This window comes from Acomys russatus, chromosome 31 (genome assembly GCF_903995435.1).
Source record: "Acomys russatus chromosome 31, mAcoRus1.1, whole genome shotgun sequence".
NCBI classification, from domain to species: domain Eukaryota; kingdom Metazoa; phylum Chordata; class Mammalia; order Rodentia; family Muridae; genus Acomys; species Acomys russatus.
In genome coordinates this window covers 8806867-8820740 of record NC_067167.1, presented here as the reverse complement: position 1 = coordinate 8820740, position 13874 = coordinate 8806867, and positions in this window count along the sequence as shown.

Below are 13874 nucleotides of genomic sequence, written 5' to 3'. Positions count from 1 at the left end.
TCTATGATATGTTGTGCATTTTGAGGGCAATTAAGATAGGAAGTACATAATTTTTTTTCTAAGGAAGTCATTCTTAAATAAGTTGCCTAGGTGATGCCTGAATAGGGCTGCAAACAAAGACTGCAGAAGGCCACATCTATCTGGGAGGATGGAAATAATTTCTGGAGGAAGGTAACATTTTCCTATGTCTCTGAAAGGAAAACAGGAGTTTTCCTACCTAGAGCTATGATCACCCTTGGCATGGGTTTTTGACCAGGTTTTAAGTACCAGGCATGGATTCTCCCCCACCAAGCAGGCCTCGAACCCAATAAGAAATCAGTTGGTTACTCCCATAACAGTAGTGTCACCGTCTTACAAGCTGGCACACCTTGTTTAGAAAGTTGGCCTTGTAGCTTGTAGAATTTACAGCTGTGTGAGATCACTAACACTTTTTTCCTTCACAGCAGCCTACATAGTAACTTCCAGAACTATGAGGGAGGAAGCCATTGGTTCAGTCCCAGTTTGATTTTTCTGTATCACACAATCCAGGTGTGTAGTGTCCAGCAATAGGGTCTGAGCTTGTTCTGGTAGACCACCAAGAGAAAACAGCAAAAGATTTACTGAGTGTTTTTTTTGAGGGGGCTTGGGGAAGCTCTAGGGTCTTCCTGACCAATAACACATAAGGGGGTATCCCATTTGTAGTACTGGGATTTTTGTTTAATAAGCCTCAGTTTCTGAGAGCAGGTTTATTCAACTGTGCAGAGTCAAGCAATCCATAGGCTGGAAGCCACCATGGATTGAGAATGTCCTGGTTTCCCAGAAGTAATGCATAGGTCTTGGATGCGTGTTGAGGTCAGTGTTAGGAGGCTCAAATCTCAAACCAGGCTCCCTTCTCCGACCTCAAACCAAGACCGGAGATCAGTCGGGAAGCTTAGAGAGACATATTGACATATTATTTTCATGTTCAGGTAGACACTCAAGTTTATTTTTGAAATTTAATTAATTAGTTTACTGTTAAGGTGTCAGAAACCCGTGTGTGTGTGTGTGTGTGTGTGTGTGTGTGTGTTGGTATGTGTGGGGTGTCCATAGTAAGGACGTTCCATCATTCTCAGAGCTGCAGACACAGTTTAGTATTTCTCATATTCAGATAGGCCTGCTATGTGTGTGACCCTGGATAACCGAATTATCAACACCAACTATTGTGGGAGATGTTTCTGCCCAGCCCAATGTCTACTTTAGTGGGATTTATCTCCAGCACTTAATTCTTGGGTTTCCATTACATCTGTTAAGTTGGAGCAATGTCATCCTGCCTTTTAGAAATCACTAGTTCAGGGACAGTCATCTGACCCAAGCTGGGCCAGTCACAGCTCTTTATTGGGAATTTAGGAAACTGTGGTGTGAAAACCTTGAGGACTGTTGGCTGTTGGTTTCTGGTCACATGACTTAGAGAGACCAAAGAAATCCGTCTACTGAGCATGCAGTGAGACTAAACTCAACTCACACTTGAGTCAAACTTCTCTCCGAGTTTTTGTCTATACTCCCAGACAAATGTGGGCTCTCAGCTTTAAGCAAAGAGTCATCTTCTGCTGAACAGTGGTGAATGCAGACGGTGGTCACACAGATGGCCCCGGTTAGACTACCTGAGTCACAAAACACAACCAAAAGTCCCATCTGGGGAAGGAACTGGGGAAGGAAGGGCGTGAGGCTGACAGCTATGAGCAGGAGATCAGAGGGGACTGGGTGGGGATACGGGGGAATAAGCAGAATACATTTTACACACATGTGAAACTTCTAAAGGACACAATTTATCAATAAAAGTTAATTTAAAAAAAAGGCTCCTTGTTTTTCAGAGCTGCAAAAGACCAAAACCATCCAGCCCCAAGCTCTCATCCGACTGCCCCGGGAACAGAGCCTCGACGTGGGATGTGACTCCTCCCTACGGCTTAAGCATTGCATCCCCATCTTCTTGCCTCTGGTCCAAAGCCACGATCCCTGATCTCCATCACCCACCTTCCATCCAGCAGCTCCAGGCAATCTCTGGATCCTTGGCATGCTTGTAGGTTCACTCTCCCCGCAGTGTGGCTCAGAAGGGCACACGTGTTCCGCCTGCCCCTCCCGTACCTGTGTTTCTATAGACTTCTCTTGTATTTGGTTTGTATTGGGTGTTGAACATAATCACAGACTCTGGGACTCTGATAATTGATTCCCCAGACATCACCGTTTGTATTTCTAAAGTCCTCTTGTGAGTTGCAAGTATTATTTTGACCCCTTTTCTCTTTTATAGATTTAGAGGCCGTGGGAAAGTAAATACCCAACCCCAGCTCACACAACTGGTCTCTAACTGAGCTGGGATTTTAACCCATGGCCACCTGACTGAAAGCTTGCATCCAAACCCCGGCCAGCCACAGAGCTCTGCCGCCCCCATGCCAGCTGCTTTTCCCCTAGTGAAAAGCCCACTCTCTTGTAGGCTAGACGTGTTGATTGATTGGATGGCCACACATTTCCTGAGACAACCAGATCTCTATATGAAAGTAGCAAGCTGCCTCTTAAAAAAAAAAAAAAAAAAGAACCCTGAGTTCTCATCTTCCTCTGGGAGAACTGTGTGATTTCTTGACACTATCTTTTTTGTCGCTTTCTGATGCAAAACCAAATGAACCCTCAGAACTCTGTAGGAGAGAGAAAGCACCACTAGTTTCCACTATCCTAATCTGTGGTGATTGTTGGGTTTCTGTATTCCATCCATGAGAAAGAGAAGCATCTTTACCTTGGACTTAGAAGGGAGAGATGACAGATCTTACTGTTCTCCATGCCGCTGCCGCCACTGCCGCTCTGATGTGGTGTCAGCAATAGCTCTTGCTCTGGATTCATTAAACCTGGCCTGGACCCCGGGAATGCCATCTTTACTTCCAGAACGCCTTTGGATGAGGCTACCTGTCAGGTTCCTGTACAATACCCAGGAGCGCCAGGAGTCTCGCTGCTTACTGTGGATTTACAGTCGTTTGTCCTCAGCCAAACTCCTATCGTGACTTTTGATGTGAAAAAAAAAAAAAAAAAAGCATTTTTTAAAACGGACCATATCTAATATAACACATGGACACATTCACCACACACATTCTTTTCATTAAGAGAATCAGTACACTGCATTTTGCTTACAGTTAACACCAATGCTTTAATGCTATTCCCCCTCACCCCCCCCCCCCCCGTATTGATTTATGAGGTGCATGCTCAATGCAAATTGGGGGATAAATCATCAACGACACTGATTTGCTTACCAGCCCTCCAATAAATGTGTATAATTAATTGTGGGCATGGGACCTTCCCTCAGTTCTTGGCCTTTCCTCCCAGCTATGCTGTCTCCCCGCTGGGCTTAATGGAGAAAGATGGGGAACCAAACTGAAGGTGGAGGGTGGCTGAGAGCGGCCCTGGCTGCATCTGATACCCTGAGCCTCAGGAGAGGAGATGGGCGGAGAGGAAGTTTCCACTTGAGCGAGGTAGCTGGTTATTGAAGTCTGCGTGACTCTCTGGAACACCCCAGGAACTGATTACTTCCACACCCTGAGGGCTGCAGCCTCAAGTGGTCATACTGGGAAAGAGCCACCACTGCATGTAGGTGTCACAGGGACTATGTGTTGTTTGGCAAGCGGAGTCTGCTCCTTTCTTCTTTTGAAATAGTTTTAATTTAATTTTAGTTAGGATATAAAGTCACAGATTTCATTATGGCACTTTCACACATGTAATATATATTACATATATATGTGTATTTTATATTTATATATATATATATATATCCCCTTTCAACTCCCCTTTTCCTCCTTCCCTGCTCTCCATGGTTCCCCTCCGTCCCTGAAACAGGACCCCCTTCAGCTGCTGTGCCACATAGGCTCCATTTGCATTTCCTTTTTATCCCTCCTTGCTGCCTTTAGGCTTCTTCTTCTTCCCCTCTTATTGGCCCCTTTCTACTTTCATGCCTCTCTACTTTAAAATAGGCAGATAGATAGATAGATATACATAGATAGACTGATAGAGTGAGTGAGTGAGTGAGCCTATGGCAGAAAACACATGCTAGTTGTTTGTTTGTTTGTTTGTTTGTTTTTCTGAGTCTGGTTCACTTTAGTCAACATGATCTCTGGTTTCATCCATTGTCTGAGTACTCGTTAATTAATTAATTAATTAATTAATTAATTAATTAATTAAATACCCCAGACTGGCCTCAAACTTGCTATAAAGCTGAGGATGACCTTGGATTTATAATTTTCCTGCTTCCGCCTACCAAGGGCTGCGATTACAAGTGTGTACGACCATGCCCCAATTACTGTAGTTCTGGGAACCAAACCCAGTGCATTCTGGGCAATACTAGCCACTGAGCTACATCTGCCATCCCGAGCATACTACTTATTCTTCTTTATGGCCGAACACAATTCCACTGTGCATAGGTACCACTGTTAACTTTATCTAGAACAGCAAATAGTTTGTCTTGAGTCTCAGAAGATGCATGTGAGTTTTGAACAATATTGAGACGGTTGAGACGACTTTGGAATGAGTTTTGCATTGTGAGATGGCCATGGGCCCCTGGGGACTAGTTACAGAATTTTATAGTTTGAATCTAAACTTTCCCCATGGGGCTCTGTCCTAGACGCTTAGCTTCTAGCTTGGGGCACTGCTTTGAAAGCTGGAGAGACTTTATGACGTGGGGTGTGGGTGATGGATAAGAAGAGGAAAGGGGGCAAAAACCTAAGAGTCAGGATGAGGGCTAATAAATGAGTCGGGATAGACCCTTGTCTCTAAGATGGTGGTCTCAAACAATAGAAATCCACTCATCTAGAATAATAGTTTCCAATTCTTCTAAAAGATTCAGGCACAACTTGGATACGTGATGCTCTTTTGTATCTGGGCTCATGATCCGATACTGCATTCTGAGAACTGAACATAAGCAAAACGGAACAATGCAAGACTGTCTTGCCTTCCGGCCCTGTGTGGGTTGCCCCTGGTATGGGGCTTGCCGCTCCTGGCCTGACAGCTCTCAGTAGTAAAGAATAGTGGAGTTCAAATCCTGACCGTGTGGCTCCTCAGATGAAGACTAAGAACAATTAAAAACAGATGCCCACGACAACCACCCAGCAGCGTCCTCTCTATTTCTGACCTCCCAAGCCACACCGAGTTGTTTCTCCGAGTGCAGGACAGTCTCCGGTTGGTGACATAGCAGGGTGAGGGACCGTCAAATTGTTGGAATTCTTTTGTTCTGAGGAGAATAAACGAGCTTCAGTTAAAATAAGATCCAGATTGCCCAAGAATGTCCAAGTCTAAGGACCCGCCAGTGCAAAACAACTTCTAGAGGGTTTGAATGAGAACTTTTCCCAAGGATGGCTTTGGCGATGGAGACGCTGCCAGACACTGCATCATTAACTAAATATCATGGAAAATGGCTCTGTGTTTTATTGCCATGTGTGTTAAGCAGCGGAGAGCAAGAAATTGGAAGGCTCCGAACCCAGCTATGTTCGGGGGGGAATGGAAAACAAAATGCTTGAGCTATTGAGTTCTGGGAAGGCTATTCGGAAAGAGAGAAGCAACACATATTTGGATCAGACTCAGCAAAAGCTGGATGTCATCGAACTGTAGCGAAACCCCTTTGGCCACCAAATGCCACTCTGTACGCTGTCCCTCAGATATGTTTGGTGCTCTAACCTTGGAAGAAGTCAGGTGGGACACATGGGAGTGTTAGCCTGGGTCCTTTGATTGGCTTGTTTCTTGCCAGTGTGAACCTTACAGAGAATGAATCTCAGAACCCGGGACCATGCCAGGGAGGCTGCTATAGCTCTGACGTTTCAATTTAAAAAGAAAGGTGAGTGTGGGTGTGGGTGTGTGTGTGAGTGTGTGTGCATGCATGTGTGTGTGTGTGTGTGTGGTGTGAGAGAGATATGAGTGTGTGTGTGTGTGTGTGTGTGTGTGTGTGTGTGTAATGAGCTGTCTCCTTTTAGAATCCTATTAGAGCTCCTGTTCATGTCTGGAAAAATTCATTTGATGACATTTGCCTGACCTCTTGGGAAATGGAAGAGGGGTGGGGCTTGCCAACAAGCTGACTTCCTTCTTCCTTCACTTCCTGCAGCCTCTTGCTCCAGCAGAGCCCATGGCTGTCTTCCAGCTGGGCCTGGATCCTTGCTATCATGGACTCCACCCCGCACGTTTGTGTCTGTGTCTGGAGGCCCTGCGGCCTTTGGATGTTGGCCTAGTAGAGCAAGACAGACCGTCTCAATCCAACAAAGGCTTTGTTTGGTGTGGAGAATTTAGAGAGAACTCCAGAAGCCAAGGGAGAAGGAATCCCCAGGTCTTTATGGAATTTCTAGTGAAAACATGGGTCAATGTTGATTGTGTGTGTGTGTGTGTGTGTGTGTGTGTGTGTGTGTGTGTGTGTGTTCTAAAGGAGTTCTTCCTTCAGGAATGTTAGATTCGATTAGTCCCTTTGGAAAAAAAAATATGGAATAGTATTGGCCCACCCTGTTCAAACTTCTTTGTATACTCATTTTTGCAAAACCGTCACTCTCCCATGGTTCGCACTACTGTATTATTTGAACACTGTCCTGGGCACCGAGAAGAGGAAGAACAGTTGAGAAAGGCCCTGGGGTGGGAGAGATGGTCAGGGCTTAAGAGTACTTCTTGTTTCTCTTACAGAGGACCTGGGTGTAGAACCCACGACCCACATTTGGCGGGGCTTGCAACTGCATGTAACTTCAGTCCCTGGGGACTCCAGTGCCCTCTTCTGGACTTCTGCTGATACTGCACTGACATAATGCACACACAGACAAGCAGGCACACCCACACATCCATAAAATAAAGTAAGTCTTTTTTTTTTTTTTAAGGTCCTGAGAAAACACAGCAGCTAAGAGGGAGGTGAGCAGGTGAGTGAATGGTGACAAACCACTGTGATTGTGTTACCGTAGGATTGTTTAAGGGGCCAGACGAGAGCATGCTAAATCCTGCTTTAATAGAGTGGGAAAGAGTCCAAGAATTCATGTTTAATCATTGCTTATGCATGTTTTCTCCTTTTTTTCTTTTGTAGGCACAGTGAATTTTATTGATGCTATTTGAGAGAGTAGGGCTCCCTGGGCCCTTCCCGTTATTCTGGGATCTACCTCAGTGTCAAGGGCAGAGTTGGAGCAGGGACTTCCTCAGCAGCCGAGGGCCTCCCTCTTGCTCTTGTGTCCTTGCTGGGTGCTCCAGAGCTCCCTACTCCTTGGAGGCCATGTAAGCCATGAGGTCCACCGCCCTGTTGCTGTAGCTGTATTCATTCTCATACCAGGAAGTGAGCTTTATAAAGTAGATAGACTGCACAACATACTTGGCACCAGCATCAGCCCATTTGGTGTTAGCAGGATCTCGCTCCTGGAAGATGGTGATGGGGCTTCTTATTGATGACAATCTTCCTGTTCTCAGCCTTGACTGTGCTGCTGAACTTGCCATGGGTGGAGTCATATTGGACCATGTAGACCATGTAGTGGAGGTCAACGAAGGGGTCATTGATGCCAGAGAAGATGCAAGCCCTGGTAACCAGGCGCCCAATACGGCCAAATCTGTTTACTCCAACCTTCACCATTGTGTCAAGGGATGAGGCTGGCACTGCAGGAGAAGGCGCAGCTGTCTCTGGAACAGGGGAGGAGCAGAGAGCCGCCTGTCTTCTTTTTATTATTATTGCCATTTCTTTGTGTGTGCGCGCGCACATGTGTGTGCTCGTGTGTGTGTCGTCATGAGAACAACTTTGAGGAGTTGGTTCTCTTCTTCCACTATGTTGGTCCCAGAGATCAAACTCAGGCCATCGAGATTGGTGGCAAGTGTCTTTATTTGTCTCCTTGCCTTGAAATCAGATGGGCTTTGGCACTGTTTTGACTAACAGGGGACAACGGAAGCGTGCCTTGTAGCTTCCGAGTCTAGGTCACAACTGGCGACTTGGGATCTGTTGTGCTTATCTGGACAGTCTCCTTTGAACTCTAAGTTTCATGCAAGCCACACAACTGAACCGAGGCCCTTGTACCGAGCCCAGACTTGGAGTGTCTGGTCTCCATGGAAGCCACACAGCTGAACTGAGGCCACACTGCTATGAGGGAGCCTAAACTAGATCAGACCTAGGCACCTCCCAGAAGGCCTGAGACTCTCGTGTGCTGTCCTGCCACCCTTTCCAGCAGCTGCCCCTGGCCCATGCTCTTCCTGCTCCACCTGGCAGACAGCATCTCAGAGCAAGCCCTAGAGCCAGAGCTGACCAAGCTGCTCCCAAATTGCTAACTCACAGACACTGGCAGAGGTAATAAAACAATTATTGTCATTTCAAGCTATGGTATCACATAGCAGTAGAAAAAATAAAAACAACAACAAAAACAATGTGATGGCTCAGACAGCAGGGCTATATGAAATATAAAGCTCGCTCATGCAGTAGTCTTGAAGGTAATGCCCTATTTCATTTTACAACCATTGAGCACCTACTGTATGCCAGGCTCCATGGAAGGCTCAAGGGGAGGAAGGGACTGTAACAGTTTCTAACCTCAAAGAGGTCATAAGAATAGACACATATGGCCACAATATGGTATGTGTTCTAGTTTCATTCTGCCTTTAAAAAAAAACTCTTTTGAGACAGAGTTTCTCTGTGTTATCTTGGCTGTCCTGAACTCACTTTGTACACCAAGGCTGGCCTCAAACTCATAGTGGTCCACCAGTCTCTGCCTCCCAAGTGTTGAGATTAAAGGCATGCGCCACCACACCCGGCTTCTAGTTTGATTCTGTCACTATCACAAATACCATGGCCAAAGACAAGTTAAGGAAGGAAAGGCCTTGTTTCAGCTTCTGGGTCACAGTTCGTCCTGGAGGAAAGTGAAGACAGGAATTCAAGCAGGAACTTGGAGGCAGGCCTCCTTACCATTCAACATAGCATTAGCCTTGATGAAGGAAGCATGTCAGAAACTAAAAAGAAACGCCACTTGCTAGCTGCCTTGGAGGCTGCCTTATGGTCAGCTGCTTTCTTATACAGTTCAGGGCCACCTTCCTAGGGAATGATGCTGCCCACAGTGGGCTGGGCCTTTTTACACCAATTGACAATCGAGGCATCAACATAAGCATACCTATAGGCCTATGTAATCTAGGCAGATTTTTTCAGCCAAGGCTCTCCTCTGAGATAACATTAGGCTGTGTCAAACTGACAGTTCAAGTCACCCAGCATGGTATATTTTTGCTAAACTATCACAGGGATAGACAAGACATAGAAAATGGCCCAGAATTTTCCACTGGATGGGGGTGAATATTGACTTGGGGAGCTGGAGGATGCAAGTAGCTGGAAGCACAGGGCTTGTTTACAAGGGTGTCCCTCTAGGGTGGGAGTGGGTCAAGGCTGAATGACAAGGGAGGGGCCAACTTTCCGCAGTGTGGCCAGGTGTCCCGAGTGGAATGTCCTATCTTTTAACCTAGGTCTGATTGTCCTCCAAGAGACTTCCCAAGAAGCTGATATTTTAAGTGTTTACTCACTGGAAAGGGAATTGGAATTCAAACTATATAAACACAGTGTGTAGCCCAAGTGGCTGGAGGAACAAACACTGGAAATGATCAGATAAAGGGCAAGGCTTTGAAAACTCTAAGCAAGTCTGTCAAAGCCCTGACCAAAAAGGATGAATGGGGTTTCTATTTCCAGGGTTTGTCTTTCCATGGACCAAGCTGATGGGGTGGGGGGTGGGGGTGGGGCGTGGAAAGAAAACAGTGCGGGTTTTCAGAAGCAAACAGGGATGTAGGTGAGATGGAGTGGAATAAACTGTGTGGGCAACGGCTGAGGATGGAACGGGAAAGAGGAAGTGAACCTAAGGTAGTAGGGAGAAGGAAGTTAAGAGTGGAGAGGGCAGGGGGGTGGGAGCCTGTGACTTGGGAGCTGAGCCACATGTAGCTGCTGTTTGGCCTGATACCATCTCTGCTTTTGTTTAACCTGGTTTCCCAGTTTATTTCTGTCCAGGGCAAACAGAAGAATTCTGACTAAGTCCCCCAGGCATATAGCTCTTTCCTCATTTGATTCTCTGCAAAACACAAATATTGTGCAGCACAAACAATAGAGTCTCAAAGTTGGACAGCTGGCAAATAGCAGATCTGTTCAAAGCAGATGTTCCAACTCCATTTCCAGTGCCCTGTCCAGAAATCGGGGACAAGACTATGCTACTGCCCTTGTCCTCCATCCCTCAGACACTGTGGCCTTTTCTTTCCTCATCCATTCTTTCTTGGGAGTGGTGGCTAGTTCCCGAGGGGCTTCCCAGCTCCCCTAAACTCTGTGTAATAGGCAGAAATATTCCAGAAGGCCCTGTTGCCTCTCCTCTACTTTTATTTCTTCATCACGGGAAACACAGAGAGTAAGAGAGCAAACACCTTGTAGATGTCACTTGGACAAAGGAAATGGCCAAGGTAAAATCTGAGAAGAAATCTCTCTACCTTCCAAATCTATGATCTGCATTCTCTGTACTGTGTGTGTGTGTGTGTGTGTGTGTGTGTGTGTGTGTGTGTGTGTGAATGTGTGTGCTCAAGCACACACTCATGCACCTATGTGTGAGTGGGTGTGCACATGGATAGCAGAGGCCACTGTCCAATCTCTCCGTCTTACCTTTTGAGACAGTGTCTCTCTCTGCACCTGGTGCTCACGGATTGGTTGGCCCAGGTGGCCAGCGGGCATCAGGGATCCACCTGCTTCTGCCTTCCTGCACTGGAGTTACAGACCCCATGGCTGTGTGCATCTATTTTCACAGTGGCGCTGGTCATCTGAACGCAGGTCCTCACGCTTGCACACACAGACTGAGCTGTCTCCCTGGCATCCTTCTCGGTGCTTTTTGATGCAGTGTCATGATAAAAACAGGGTAGTTGGCTAACACTGCTCAGAGCTTGATACGAGGCACAAGCTGTTCTAGTAGGGTGATCTCGTATTCTAGCATGTTCTAGTGTCTAGTGATGTAATCTTTACCACAATCCCATCTTCTACTTTGAAGGTGGAAGATGCAAATGAAAAATTAATTGGCAGTGAGACTTCAGGCCGGGTAACCTCTCACCTTAGAGGCCTCCTCCCCCCTCCCCACCCCACCCTCCACCCCACCCCCACTCCTCCCAAGATTCCCTGTTTTGTGCATGTAACTTGGACTTGCTCCCCTGGCTAAGAACAGGAGGTATTGGAGAGTCTGGGTCCTCAAGTAAAGATGTGATTGCCTTTTTTTCTTTTTCTTTTTCTTTTTTTCTTTCTTTCTATTTTCTTTTTTGCTCTGTTATTGATTCCCTTGATTCACACCCTCGTCGCCTCTTCAAGTTCCCGGCCAGGGGCCCTTTTCCATTCGGGTCTCATTTCCTTACCTTCCTTCCCGCCTCGCAGCCAAGACCTATTTGTCTCTTTCACATCTGGATACCTGTGCCAAGAGAAATAATCCCTCTGTGCACCTCGTGTCACCTAAGGGAATAGGGTGGGAAGGGAAGAGCTTCCTGCCAGGTGCCTTCGGCCAGGCAGGGGGTGAGGTGGCAAGAAGGAGGGCACAAGGAATCTTCCAGAGACCCAGAGGATATGTGCAGGGAAGTGTGAGGGATCCTGGGACAGCTGAGAAGTGAGAGGTGGAAAAGGCAGGGTGCATAGTGAAACAAGGAGTGGGGTGGGGGCGGAGGGAGTGGCTTTCTTGTCACTTTAAGATCACTTTAAGGTAGTGGTGAATCAGAGGCAGATATAATTAAGCGGCAGAGGTGAGGAGTGGAGTTAAATTACAGTTGTGCACCATTTATCATTCGCACAGTTTTCTTACCCAGAATACAATACCAGGGAGGTCTCACCGGGCTACCCATTTAATGGACGTGTAAGTGGGGGCTCAAATCATATTCGGATAATTAAAGCTATGAGACACCATTTTGAGTGACTGACTTTAAATCCTATGTCCCTTTCACTAAGCCAGATGGCCTTGAGGGCTTCCCATATTACTATAGTCATAGTGAACACCTCAAATCTAGCGACAAGGGGTTGATGGTGGACGTTTGATATTCTGAACTGAACAGGTAGTCCCTATCCCTAAGCATAGGAGCATAACACACAACAGAACCCACACCAAGATCTTAATGAGCACCTATACCAAGGAAGGGCTCTGTGTGTGGCCTTAGGTTTCTTACAAACTAACTTGGTCCAAAACCCTTGGGTGACATTCTTCCTTAAGGATGATCTGTGCATGTGAGAGAATCAGCATGACGAAAAGGTTTAAAGGTCAGGCTCAGGTGACAAGCCTGCCTTCCAACCTCAGTGTCACCACTTACTTGGCTTGGGGCTTCTAGCCTGGCTTCCCTGGGTCTTAGTGTTCTATACCTTAGAATTGCTCACAGGGTAAAATGAGATCGGTGCTGAGCAGGGCTGCACTCCATAATCCCGACCTGGTGCTTGCTCTAAGTGAGAAAGATGTGGGGTTGGGAGGTGGCAGGGGGTGGGGGGTGGGGCGACATAAGCGCTTGAACAATGGCCCCCAGAGTGAGAGGGGTAAGTACACCTCAGCAGGGGCCTCATCAAGTTCTGACACTTCTGGGAAGCTGAGGTGGGTGGGTGCAGCAGGAGCCTCAGAACCTGGGAACCACCACTGCCCTGCAGGAACTTAAGGGAGCGCCATGGGTAGCTTCTCCTACTGTCCGTCCATCACCTTGGCCTTTGCCCTGCACAGTTCAGGCCAAAGCCTCCATCAGCATGCAAGCTCAGTTCTTCGTGGAGTTGGAGAGAGCTTCACCAGAGCAGGGGGTGGCAAGGCTTCTGTTGAATGCTCCTGCGTTGGGGACCCCAGGGATCACAGCTTTCAAGGTAAGAACCCTGCCCTCTGCTTTGCCCCTGGCAGTTGTGTTTTGGATTCTGCGCCTGGATGCCTGCCTTCCCTGTTGGTACAGTAGAGGATACTGTGTGTGTGTGGCAAGTACAACTGGGCAAAACGAAAGAGCCCAGGACACAGGCAGCACAGAGTGAGTATAAATGAATCGATGATTGTTACGTCTTGACTGCAGAGGTGTAACTGTTGATTTCTTTTTTTATGAGAAGACAATAATTAATGAATAGGGCTCAACTCTTTTGGTTAAGAAATATGTGTGTAAACTCTTTATACATAGTGACTTATCACATGATGGATAATGACCATCTCATTTTTAGTGTTTTTAGTGAAGGAGGTGGGGTAGATCAATCTATGGAGTGTGTGTATGTGCGTGCATGTGTTTGTGTGTGTGTGTGTGTGTGTGTGTACATGTGTGCATTCGCTCTAAGTGTGTGGAAGTTGCAGGAGAATGTTGGTATTCTACCACTCTCTGCTTTGTTCCCTTGAGACAAGGTTCTCTCACTAAAACTGAAACTCACTGGGGTCTTTGCTGCACTTGTCACCTCCAGGCCCCAGCTATCCTCTTGTCTCTGCCTTCCACAGCTCTGCGGTTACTGGCTCTTAAGTAGCCATGCCTGGACTTCCACATGGGTGCTTAGAATTTGAACTCAAGTCCATAGGCTTGAACAGCAAGTGCACTCACTTATCCATGGAGCCATCTCTCCGGCCCTTATGTGGAGTTTTATTAGGCCGGCCACAACCCGCACTCTCTTTTCTTTTTTTCTTCTTTTCTTTCATCTTCCTTTGGTTTGGTTTGGTTTGGTTTTTCGAGACATATTCTGCTTTCATCCTGTCAACATCGTCTTTCCTTTGTCTTCCTCTCCCAACTGTTTTCACATTCTGTTGGGTATCTGGTTGTTGGAGGCCCCACCCCCTCCCCTTCCCCCACCTCCTACCCTGGCATTTGAGGCTAGCGCTATACCACTGAGATGTCCCTGTAGCCTTGAACTCTTGCTTTGTGTGAAGACATAATCTGTTTAAATAGTTCCTCTGCAGCCTGTTGGCTTGAGGTCAGAACGCAAT